This window comes from Anopheles darlingi, chromosome 3, assembly GCF_943734745.1.
Source record: "Anopheles darlingi chromosome 3, idAnoDarlMG_H_01, whole genome shotgun sequence".
NCBI lineage: Eukaryota > Metazoa > Arthropoda > Insecta > Diptera > Culicidae > Anopheles > Anopheles darlingi.
The window spans coordinates 32,562,476-32,575,851 of record NC_064875.1 but is presented as its reverse complement, the minus strand read 5'-3'; positions in this window follow the sequence as shown (position 1 = coordinate 32,575,851).

Here is a 13,376-nt window from a genome sequence, read left to right as displayed (position 1 = left end):
TATTCTTGATGCTGCATACGCTATATTTTCTTCTTCCGAAACATGTTCGAATACATAGTTGATACGGGTCTATTCTTATGAACCCTTCCGCTCCTCACATAGATGCTCTTCCCCATATTCGTTCTCTGCTTTTCTTTGATCATAAACATGCCTAACTATACACGGCCCTTCATTCATGATTCCACCACCTCTACCATTCGCTCCGTGTTAATTCTCATTTCCTCATCTTAATGTGGTACATTGGAATGGTTATGTCATGCTCTCCGTGCTTTAATAGCAATTTCGCAAAATATGCAAATCATACAAAATTACAAATAGAATTTCCAATGAAAAGAGCCACTCGACGCCGGTTCGGTTCGCTTAGGTCCTCCGCGCCCTGTGTGTCCATCCGGAAGGCCTAGAAGAAGGGAAAGTTTGTTGTAATAGTTTTGGTAATTGTGCGGGGATGACAGATTACGCTACAAAATATTCCCCCAAAATCCGGCCGTTCTCTCCCAATTCGACTTATGGAGCGTGTCTCCTCATAGCCAATCAACGATCGACGATGGATCGATGGACTTTTGCACCTTTTCCTGTGCACTTGTCCCTCTCGTACAGAATGCTAGAACCGTAACGGCGTTCTAGTTCATAGCAAGCCGTTCGTCTCCGGAACTACCAAGTGTTCGATGGTGTCAGTGGCAGTATTTCTTCGCTGATAATATTAATGCTGGCCTCTATTAGGCACAATTTATCATGGGGTTCCCTTGCGCTACTGAACTCCGTGGGTCTAATCTTTTTTTGCCCTATTCTTGATGCTGCATACGCTATATTTTCTTCTTCCGAAACATGTTCGAATACATTGTTGATACGGGTCTATTCTTATGAACCCTTCCGCTCCTCACATAGATGCTCTTCCCCATATTCGTTCTCTGCTTTTCTTTGATCATAAACATGCCTAACTATACACGGCCCTTCATTCATGATTCCACCACCTCTACCATTCGCTCCGTGTTAATTCTCATTTCCTCATCTTAATGTGGTACATTGGAATGGTTATGTCGTGCTCTCCGTGCTTTAATAGCAATTTCGCAAAATATGCAAATCATACAAAATTACAAATAGAATTTCCAATGAAAAGAGCCACTCGACGCCGGTTCGGTTCGCTTAGGTCCTCCGCGCCCTGTGTGTCCATCCGGAAGGCCTAGAAGAAGGGAAAGTTTGTTGTAATAGTTTTGGTAATTGTGCGGGGATGACAGATTACGCTACAAAATATTCCCCCAAAATCCGGGCGTTCTCTCCCAATTCGGCTTATGGAGCGTGTCTCCTCTTAGCCAATCAACGATCGACGATGGATCGGTGGACTTTTGCACCTTTTCCTGTGCACTTGTCACTCTCGTACGGAATGCTAGAACCGTAACGGCGTTTTAGTTCATAGCAAGCCGTTCGTCTCCGGAACTACCACGTGTTACTCGGCCGGGGGGTACGCGTCGATTCCGTCCGCGAAGAAACAATGGATTTGCCGCGCACCGAGAAATAGAGAAGATTAATTCGGTAAACGACGACTCTTAGTCGTCCCTCTCCCTCTCTCGGGTGCCTATCGAGCTGTACTGGGAGTTCTTTTCGGATGTTGGTGCTAAGCCCTAGTATGATTCTGATTTAATGCGTTTATCATTTTTTTTCTTCTTCTGGTGGATCAAGATTAGATTGTTTTTTTTTTTTCAATTGTGGGTGATATTAAGCAAGACATTAGTCTAATTCTATACATACAGCTAATAGGTGATCGTGCTCACCATCGATCTGTTTGATTTGTGTAAAGAAATTTTGATTTAGCTGACAATATAGAAAACAAATATTATATTTGTGAAACCATAATTTCTTGCTCTACGTGTGGAATGCTTACCTGTCGTGTGCACAAGAACGTTGAATTATGTTAAGCTGTCATGCTGTTTAGCTTATTGATTTTTGGAAAATTTGTAATTTGCTTTTTCTTACCACCCTCATATTTTAATAGGAAATCATACATGTCGTATATTGATATGGTGATGATATGATAAATTCGATGTATGATTCTGGTGGGGGGCATAATTATCATTTACGTGAACTCTGTTGCTTGTTATCGGGTGATTAAAAAAGGGTGCCACACAACTAACTGTACTCAATTCCTTCCGGCAAGCTGTGTTAGCTGCACCATTCTCACTTTTTGATGCAATTTTTCGATCAAAGTAATAATGATTTCCTTAGTCATTTTTTTGAGAATTATTGCGTGTGTTGGGTGAAACTTTATGCAGCTGGTAGGCTAGGCTCAACATTGTGGGTTTTCCTTCAAAGGGCACATGTAAAGAGTCGAAAGTAAACGCGAGTTTCAACAGGATCTAGAAGTATCCTTTATTCTGTGTCGGGCAAGAAACTCTAAGAAGCACTGCTTTCGCTCGCTTCACTATTTCAACTGTCTCTCATTTCCGCCGAATCCCTACTCTTCTCTTTTGATTCTTCTTGCTAACCCCATTCTCTTTAGACTGCTTACTCTCCCTAGATGGCGCTGTCTTTCATAGTTCCTGTGAATGTGGCACCGGTGGAGGGGTACCGCTTAATATCGAACAGCACATGTAGGCTTCAAGGGAACCTCTGCTATCGTTATTGATTAACAATTTTGTCAAAAAGCTAACATATCAACGAAGTAATTATTTAAAACATGGATTCTCTGCTTGCGCTGTCTTCTCATAAACTAAATTTAGTGTTTATTGCAACCAAATATTGATGGAATCAGTATAAAAAATGGCCCAACGGTCAATTTGAAAGCATCGTAGTTAGAACCACGAAATTCGATGATTGAAGACTATTTAATATCGTTGACGTTGGACGTTTATTTCGAATTCACTTTAACGCAGACACCCTTATTCTAACGCTTTAGCCCTTTTTAATTCTTTTAACACACTCAAATCCTGTCAACTCTTTTAACGCTCTAACCCTGCTATCTCTTTTAACACTCAACACTCTTAACTTTTTCAACTCTTTTAACATTCAACACTCTTAACACACTCCTTACTCGTGCAACTACGGTCTCCCTTTTATATTCGATCCCGTTACTATGCACTCTTAGAATCAATGGCCTTTGGCGACGGAGAGTTCCAAGCAATTAAAAAGTACACCAACAGTTGTGCCAAATGGATTTTTTTTCTTCCTTCCGTATTCCGAAATGAGTGTTTCTTATGATACCACTACCACTTTATCTCTGTTTGAAAGTCCGCCGATATTTTATTTATATAAGTAAGAATGCACAATCGAATGCCAGATGTATCACCCTGAATACGCCTCCCCTCCCACCACAGTCGTGTCTGCATGGTGATTGTTTTACTATAAATTTATATAAATATTTACGCGATTTGTTCAGTATGTAGTTGTATTTCCATTTCACAAAAGTTTACTGAACGTCTTGAATTCCAATTTGCAGCTTTTGCAACTCGCTTGCGTACCGCGCCACTTTTACCACTTACTTAAGGAATGCTTTCCTCCTGGCTACTGTCGGATGATTTCGGTTGAGCTAGAACAACAGCCTCAAGTTGGTGGTGGTGGCGACGGGACGGTGACCCATGTTGAGGATGCCCTTACAATTCGTTATTTTATTGTTCTAGCTATAATTCCATAAATTTTTACATGTGGAAATTTTTGTTTTATAATGATTCCCCAATGATGCTAATGGGGCTGAAAAGATAAAAATATCACCTACAAATGTTTGAATCGAGATAAAAACATTTTTGTTTCGTTCTTGTTTTCTCTTAACTTTGTGTGTATGAAGGTATGTATTTGCGATTTGAAGCATATACAATCCAATTGAAATAGGTTTTGTTGCGAGCGAAAGAACATTTTTATTGGATTTTAGAACAAGAAAAAAAAGTGGATGTAATATTTTTGTTTTGCTGATGGACTGGGTGATCGTGTAAAAAGGTCTGAAGAATTTTTCATGGCCAGAAGCCTTTTTCACACCTAGACGTTTTCATTTTCTCTCCCATTTATAAGATGAATAGCGAACAGATGCTGCTAACTCGCCAACTGTTGGAAGGCTTGGAGCGACTTCCATTTCTTTCGACAGAAATCGCTGGATGTTGCCCTATTTGCGCTCCTATGAACTCCCACACTTCAAGCTGCCGGAATGCCACAGACAAGGGTTGCATTCAACTAATTGAATCAACTGAAGGCACCTTTCCTTCTCCAGGTAGAGATTCTGGAAGAAACGAAAATTACATTGAGCGAAAGTTGAGATCCACAACCGTTGATTCCGCACGATCGTCGCCCGCTACATTGCATCGTTGCCGAGCACGTCAACATCTTGGCTAAACACATGCCTTTTACCCATATCGTATTACATCCCAAATTTATAAACTGTATTTCTACTTACGTGCGTTTTTTTATCCATTATTTATTCCTAAAAACACCATCAACTGCCCACCGTTTTGTTTGAAGTGCCATATCGTCTATGATATTGAAAAAAGCCCAAGTCCAGCGATCGTGTTGGTCGTTATGTAGTGAAATGTGTAACCTCCTGATCCATGCAATCGACACCGGCTTTGTTTGCATGTTCTACAGAACATGATTGCCTTCGGTTTCATTGCATCTCCTTCGACATTTTTCCAGTAGTGTGAACAGTTGAAAGCAAATTTACGGTTTTGTTCTGTTTTGGCACATAGCTACAACCGAGAGAAACTGGCGATGATTTTCAAGCTAATTATGATCTATGAACGATATCAAATTGTCTCATTATTTAGTGTGATAGCCTTTGTTGCTTTCTACTGATTTTAGTCGCCTGGGTCGCCTTATTTACTATTTTGTTTTGAATAATCTGAGGAAATGATTGCCAGTAGACAACGATCCAGAGAACTTGCAAGACGAATGGGCAAGTCGACAAATCTTTTCGTAGTTTAAAATAAACTTAAATTGTTTCAAATCTAAGAAACAATTTGGTACCTGGTGAATCCGGCGACCGCAGTGGAGTAGCTATTACTTTTTTTTACTAGTTGTACGGCAACCAGATCCTTGAGCGTTGTTTTTTTTAACATTGTCTTGATAAAATGTGAACCCTTGATCTAAACCCATTTTGCTTGCACTTTCTTTCAAATTAGAGTTTAAAATGTTTGAATAGACGTGTTGATCCATTGTTCCGTTTATAAATACTACATTTCACACACCCTTTTGATGACATGCAGGCTCATATGCCTTGCCCATCACGATGGGGAATCATGCTTCACCGCTGCATTTATATTGGTTATGTTCCTGAGTTTATAGTTCCAGACTGCGTCATACAAAAATACGGCCGTCGGATCAAAAAATTTGAAACTTCGATCACAACAGCAAATATAAAGCCATCCCAGTAAGACGCTGGAATGCTTTTGCGAATCTTCACAAAATCTAAACGCAGCCTTTTGCTTTTGATTTGATTTTTTTCCCGTGAAGCACGTGCCGGGACTTCGGAGTGATCGTCGTTCTGGCTTGCACATGCAGTGCAGTGCTAGGTATTGAAAATATTCTAAATTCAATTTAAAACAATTTAAAAAATATAAATTACCTAGTTTTAAATAATTATAAATTTAAAATTTTGAAAAGGTAAGGTCAATGGTAAGATAATGCCAAATCGCATTATCTCTTTTCAAATGTAACACGTATCGTAACGTATCGGACATTGCAGTTCCATTCGGTAAGCATGCTTGATTAAGTCTGATCTGCTTGATCTAGTCCGTTTACTGAGTGCATCACATCTTTTTGTTTCATTCAAACCTTACTTTCTAACGATATGTCATGTGAATTATTTTTCATACTATATCAACATTTCACTTCATGTAGCTATCTTTTCCAAACTTAATCTACCATTGGGTCCATTTCATAACTTTCATAGAGGTTTTCACATTGCTCGGTGGGGGGGATTGTACCAAAACATTATCATTTTGAATTACCTCGCGCTGGCCACCATCGTTCTTTCCGGTGTACAGTTTACCTTGAAGAGGATATTTTGTTTTTGAATCGCATGCCCACCAAATGTTGATGCCATATTTTGCCGGCTCCGACCTATGTTGGTCAGCTCTCTAGTAGGCTCTTTCGTTTTCAGAGAAGTTTCCACAGAAAACGAGAAGCATTTTCTGCTTCAGCAACTTCTTGTTCGTCAGCAAAAAGCATTCCTTGCTTGATAACAAATGATCCAAGCAAGGCCAAACTGTATTTGCTTTTGATACATGAGACCTAAACATGATTTTCCCAAAAGTTCATGAATAGAAATAACTTTTTTCTTAGTAAAAAGTGCTTTATTGCTTAAAAGTAACCTAAGACTAAAGGAGTTAAAAAACGAAGCGTCGATCAGTAATAATCAATATAATATCCATAGTAATCCTTTGAATAGTCATAGTCAAGGGAGAAAAAATGCCAATAGAATAGATTAGCTAGTCAATAGCTTTTTGCAATCAGATTCACAGATTATTTTGCTAAATTACCTCAATCTATTCAGGTAAAAAACACACAAACAACATGAAACAACGATCCCAAGGAATCCCCTTTATCGTCCTAGCGCCAACGGCAAAGCATGTTACGGCCTCTGAACGAAGGGCGGAATCCATAACTCGAACCACGCGCCAACGACACGCGTAAATGAGCATCCAAGGTAATGAGATTGGACTCATGGGCTTCGTGCTTATGACGTTGTTATACGATTGTGCCGACAACGATATCAACATTACCAACTTCCCCTTGATGAGTACCATATCTTCCCACAAGCCTTCACTTCCCACAACCGGTCGACCTAAAATGTTAGAAAACCAAACGAGGAATCTCATGAAAAACAAACGAGGAAAACATGTTGCACTAGCTGTAGCTGATTATGTAGTAGATTATGTTAAGAGCTGTAGCGTTTCGATCCGAGCGACCAGGAACCGTCTAATAAGTTATTTACGATTAGCTTAGCTTAGTCCGCGTTCTGCGCGTGGAACGCCAGCGGTTCGCGTTATTCTTCGCATGATCGCCCCAACCCATTACAGTCCCATAAAAACGCGACCTTCCCGCCGGCTGAACAATCGATTTTGTTTGATTTTGTGATTTTGTTAACTCGCGCAGAAGCTGCTGCTGCTGGGTTATCGCCCTGAAAAAGGAAAACAGGACTCCCTATGTCAAACCCTCCCAGAGACCCCGAGTCAAAGCAACCCATGTTGAACCGATTCCCATGATAAAAAAGACTTTTCTCGTACCTTTAGCCATTCATCGTGGTCCTTTAGCTTTTCCAACGCGATCACAACTATAAAATTACTGACCACCACAAGGATGTTACAAAATTAATAGAAGAAAGAAAGGGCAAAACTGAGTTACCAAAAACTATGCCTTTTTTTCGAGCAGTAGCCAAGGTCACTCCAAGATGGTGGGTATCTTGGAAGGTCGGTTGCCAAGGTTTAAAGACCAAGTTGTATTAAAGACCTAGGTTACTTCATAGAACAAATCTTCTATTACAAAAAACTTCAAGATATGACAGTTGTGTTTATTTATTTGTATTTACGTCGGGAACGCGGTTTTTCGCTTTCGCGCTTTTTCGCTGTTCCTGTACCCGACCGACGCAGCTATGGGTTAAGAACCATCCGGTGCCTTCCTTAATGTTTTCGGTTACTCCCACTCTCGCTTGCAGCCTCTGATGTTGTTCTGTTTGGTGGCAACACGTGTCCGCTTCGACCGGTGCGCTGATCTTCTCGATCCATCTCGTCTACGATACACAGCTAATGCTCGGTGGCAGCCACAAGTACTCGATCAGCCCGGAGGAGGAGGGTATTGATCGGCTGATAGAGGTTATTGATTACGGCTGGGCAACGCGGTAAACCAAAATTGTTGATTGGAAATAACACTTTCTTCTGTACCAAGGGTGACAATCAGCGTTCGTTAAAAAAAAATTACGCACAAAGCACACTCGTGTACAAACGGGCTTATCAACAAATCGGTGAACTCATCATCGAGGAAGTAGTTCTAGCATGAACATTTAAAAGAAGTAATACGCTCTAATTTGAGGTGAGACGGAAGGAAGGGCGTGTTTCGCCCTTTTAGAAATTTTCGCTCTTTTCCATTTTTAACAATATTTTATTATTATTTCTGTACCAGCAGTGACGTTCAGCAACTTGAGAATAAATGATGATTAATAGTTTGTCTTCTTTCAATTGCTAATAATTATCTTTCTGGTTGTGATTATTTGTTTAAGCCTTAGTCATAGATCTTTGGTGATATATTTGCTTTATCTAATGACTCATTTTTTTTGTATGCACACCCAACAAAGCTCATGCAGGATAGTGAAACAATAGAGAAACAAAAAAGAATGATTAATGTCATAGCACCCGTGGGCAAGGACAACGATATTAATATGTTTGCATAATCAGCTGCAGCTTTCGTCCTGAATACAATCGGCGGCGGTACATAACTCAGCTCCACTCATTTCCTTGCTAGAGGCTTCCTTCGCATCAAATCTAATCCGGTAACGTATGTGTCATGTTAAGGATGTACGAACACTTCGAATGCTTCTTCGTTGTCACTTCCAACCTTTAGTTGGTGGCTGGCGGGAGAAGTAACACGGTTAAACAGTTGTTGCAGATATGATACCATTCCAATTGCTGCCTTGCGTGTCGGGTTGATTTTCGGAATGTTAGCGCGGGGGATATGCGTGCAACTTGCTGTAACAAAATCTAGTAACAATCAGTAAATCATCGTTTTTGTTAATGATTTTTACGGTTCATGTGGTGTCTGGTCTGGTCCTAACAGCACCTTCAGTCACATACAAGATTAAGCTCGGCGGTGCGAAAGTCATTGCGGCGCACGGTGGCAACGAGATCCTGTACATCAGCAACCCTGCCCTACTGCCCGATCGCACGATCGTGGAGGAGTACTACGAACCGTACGTGCTCGGTACCATCATTGCACCGACGGAGTGCGTCGGTAATGTCGGTGTAATTGTAAGTTACAATTTGGCCATAAGGCCATCGTTTTTATTGTGCAACGTACGGAACTTGAGACTATCGTTAAGATGCGTGGTAGGGAATTCTATATAATTCCGCGACGATATTATGTCCAGCAGCATGTACTTGGAGGAAAGGAGTCGTTTGCAACGTACCTCAACTCTTCTCTTTGTTGAAAAAAAGGCCAAATGCTCATACAATTAAGACGCTCACAGCACTGTTATAAACTCTGTAAGAAAGATGAGAGAGTTTTACTTTGACTTTTTTCTATTCCGATTGGATAGTATTGATAAAGATTGGAAAAGTTTCAAAAATGTTAGTTACATTAGCAATAAGAACAAGAGATGGAATTTATCCACAACACAAAAGATTGAGTAATGTACGAGAAACTACTATGTAATAGCAACATTAAAGTAAAGGCAACCTCAACTACGTCATCACGGAGCACGAAGTTAAATTCGGAAGAATCGCACCAATGAAACAGCGAGAATTTTAATTATCAACGAGAGCGTATCGGCCGCGATTCACCTAGATTCAAGGTGTGTATATTTTAGATTTCGTAGCAACGACCATTTTGAACAAATATTTATTTACCATTTTCCATGAAATTAACATTACCTGTTTTTTTTTGTATATTTTCTTTTCATTCATTTTCACAGAATTACCAGAAATAGAAGAAGAGATCTCTTTCTTCGAGAATGATTCTGCGTGTTTGATAATCAGTGTTTCATCAGCTTCACGAAATTCTCTCAATTATGCCAGAGTATCGACGCGAACCAGCTTCTTCAATGGGAACTTGCAGGACAAAGAAACTATACATTCTATAAATAATGTAAGCAAATACGTGGACTGAGAAATATTAGGGTAGTAGTATAGGGCTTAGAATGAATAGCATTTGTGACGTTATTTTTAAACTAAATCTCACGTTGAACACTTCAATGATCCACCACAACCTTTACGAAATGAAAACCATGCGGCGCTGTCATCATCTACAAAATAAAACACAAAAGGATTCAATGAAATATAGAATCACCAGAAGACAACGTTCTACGACAACATCACCATCATCAGAATCTCTCCGACAACGTTTGCTGCAATCTGAAATGCGACTCAACATTAGCCATCGGTTAGTAACTACTGTGGAGCAATATTGTACCTAACGTTTGGACTACATCGGTATATATCATACCCCTTAAAGCACAGCTTCAAGCAAGTACAATGCAGCTTTGGCATCGAAAAGAAAAATATTCAACATTAAAACCAATCCTGCGACATAAAAACCATCAACCAGAAGTAAACACATCACAAAGTACATCGAGGCAGAATCAAAGGAGAAATTAATTATCTGCCCAAGTACAATTTCATCTAACCGAATACTGAATAAGCATATTAAAACTTCAGCTAAGCAGTACAGAGTGGAGTGTAATTGCCGTCAATAATAATCGAAATGATTGATCGGAAGAATTCGCTTTAAAATCCACACCAGTTGCTGTGGAGAATTAGATGGAGAATGAACCTTCGTTTGTTAGCTTGGCGCTATAGTATCCGGACTTATGTCTACAACGGTGCACAATTATCACTAAACTACGCTTTGAGCAAAAGCAATACTACGGTATGTGAGAACATTAAACATCACGCAAGAAATATTTTGCGCCACACTATAGAACAAATATGATTGGAAGGGAGCCTAAACGACACAATAGATGTATCAACTTAACTTGTCTGTGGAAGATGTAGAGATGTGCTGGTTTCCTTGGTTTTCGCTGCAAAGATTGTAGGTGGTGTCATTGTGGTTGATTAACGCTGATGATGCGGTTTAATACGGACAGCAGAAACCAAAAGATAATATTAATCAGGACATGGTACAAAATGTTTAATGTTTATTTTACAGAAAAATGCAACAGTTGTTATCAAAACTTCTAAAATGGATAAGAGTTCCATTAATGGTTGCAGTGGAGAAGGTGAATTAAAAACCTAACGAATAGGTAAACTAAGGAATAAGATAGACGAAACGCAATATTCACGAACTGCAACTGAGAGAAATGAAATGAAATGCTAGTAGGTAGAACGAAAAAGGGGAATTGATTAGTAGAGGATGAATGAATTGGAGGGTGATTCTGGTATTGGTATCGCAAATGTTAGTGAATAGATTAGATTATGCTAGGATAATGCAATAGTACGCGGTTTTAGGATTATTTGCAGTAAATGTTAAAAGTAATTCCATTCTTGTTATAATTGTTTGCATTCCTTATTATTAGAAACGAACTATTTGCCATGAAATTCAAATCTGTTTAATAATTATACGTACAAATCTCATACAATGGTGTCGAACGATTGATTTTACTCCTCCGAAACGGTTGAAAACAAGATAAGGAAGATGGAATGTAAGTATTGATTTGATGAACGGTTGGAGAAATATGAAGGGAATCTCGGTGTAAGTATGGTTTATAATTAAAGGTTCAGGTGACTTCCTTTCATTTTACTGCTCGAAGTTATGAAAGCGGATGATTCATCTTTGCACGACTATTTATGTTCTTACCTTAGGTGCGTTTCTAGATCGTAGATTCTAGATTGAAAGGTCAGGGCAAGTGCAATTGATGTTTGATTTAAACTACCAACTAAAAATATTTATAGCGCAAATCGCGTTGTATGTTGCTTTGTAATCCACAAAAAATGTATTTATAACGCGAAATCCATAATTTCGGAAAAATGTTTTCTTTAAAAACCAATGGATAATGTTTAAAGTTCACAATGTTTTAGTTTTTTTATTTGTCGTGTTCTCCATTTTATCTTAATCATGCAACTTCTCGGAATCACTGATATCGATATTCACACTGAATGGGGGGCCTCGGGTTGATCATTCACGTCGTAGTCACCACCTTCTTCATAAGTTGCATTGACATTGCGCTTCATTTTTAATTATAAATTTTTGAAATTTATAAAGTTGGCCAATTTAGGTTTAATTATCTTCAAACGCTTTAGTGTCTGGTGAACTGGAAGGTCGTTTTCGGGTAAATTTTTGGTCGAATTCTTCGTCGAATTTGAGTTCTGGATTAATGACCATGCGATCTATCTCGCTAAAAGACACAATTATCCTTGACGTACAGATTTTGAAGCTTTAAAACTAATATAAAACTCAAGCATTCATCAACCTTGCTACGATTGAAGATGAGATACGCACACCATTCTTGTCTTATCAGATTGTTCCAATAGTTCCTGATTATTCCATCGGTCGGATATTCCGTAATCATTCCATTTCTGGATAGTTGACGATTAATTAGATATTTGGTAAATCAGTTCAGTTAATGGTAACTAGTAATGTTATTCTGAGAGTTTGTGTTTTGACTCGTATTCGTATGGAACATCGCTTAGTCATGGTTTCGCGTTATCTTGCGTCTACAGCAGTAGTGTGCCTATTATGCCTACTGTCACCGCACATATTCTGCATTCTGTTCTCCGCACATATTCTGCATATTGTGCACATAATTGAGGAAAATCGAATGAATAATGAACAATAATGTATGACGGTGTGTTGTAGTGTTGACGTTGGGTAACAAGCGACGTCTGTACTACGCGCGTATTTTTGGGAGGTGGATTTCAGAGCAATGAACACATTTATCGCAAATATCTTTTAAAAGTTTCCTTGCAGCCCAAGACATGCAAACCGTTCATCCCTTAGAAAGCCTTGGAGATTTCAACATCACTGAAAGCGCCCGACACATAAGATTAACTAAAGATGATATCTTAATGTACCTTTAATTCGATGTCTTAATGAGTGCCAATATCTCAGGATGCAAAGGCCGCTGGACTTATGAAAGAGGAAAGTAAGCACTGAAAACCAGCAATATGTTCACCAGTGCAAGCAAACGCCTCACCAAGAATGGGCCAATGGTCTCCTGCATCCTGCAGGAGGCTATAGTTCGTTCCAAAAACCATATCGAAGAAATCTAAAATAGTTCTAAAAGTTGATGTAATTTGTTATTATTTTTAATTGAATTCAATAAATTAAGAACAAAAGCGAAAGTTTGACAGCGTTTGCAAATGTTGCTCTTTTGCTTAATTCTGAGGACGACCAACGACCAACGATTACTAACACACATCATGGTTTTCATGCAGTACTGCAGGAGTGCATTTTTAATCAACCGTTCGTTTTGTTTCAGTTTTTCAACTGGACCGAAATCTGTTAGCGTGAACATATGGTCAGACTGTCCCTTCTAGAGTATCTTTTGCCTGTAAAAATAATGCTGTAACTTGCGCAATTATTGATACTCTATTTTGAAACAATGTGGAAAATCGCTCCTCGTTTGGGTCACTTATCTTTAGAAATGTACAATTTTGAACCTGATCAAACCGTAAGATTTAAAAACATGATGTGAATCGATTATTCTCTTTTCCTTTTGAGAATCGATCATGTCGTTTATATAAACAATTATGTAC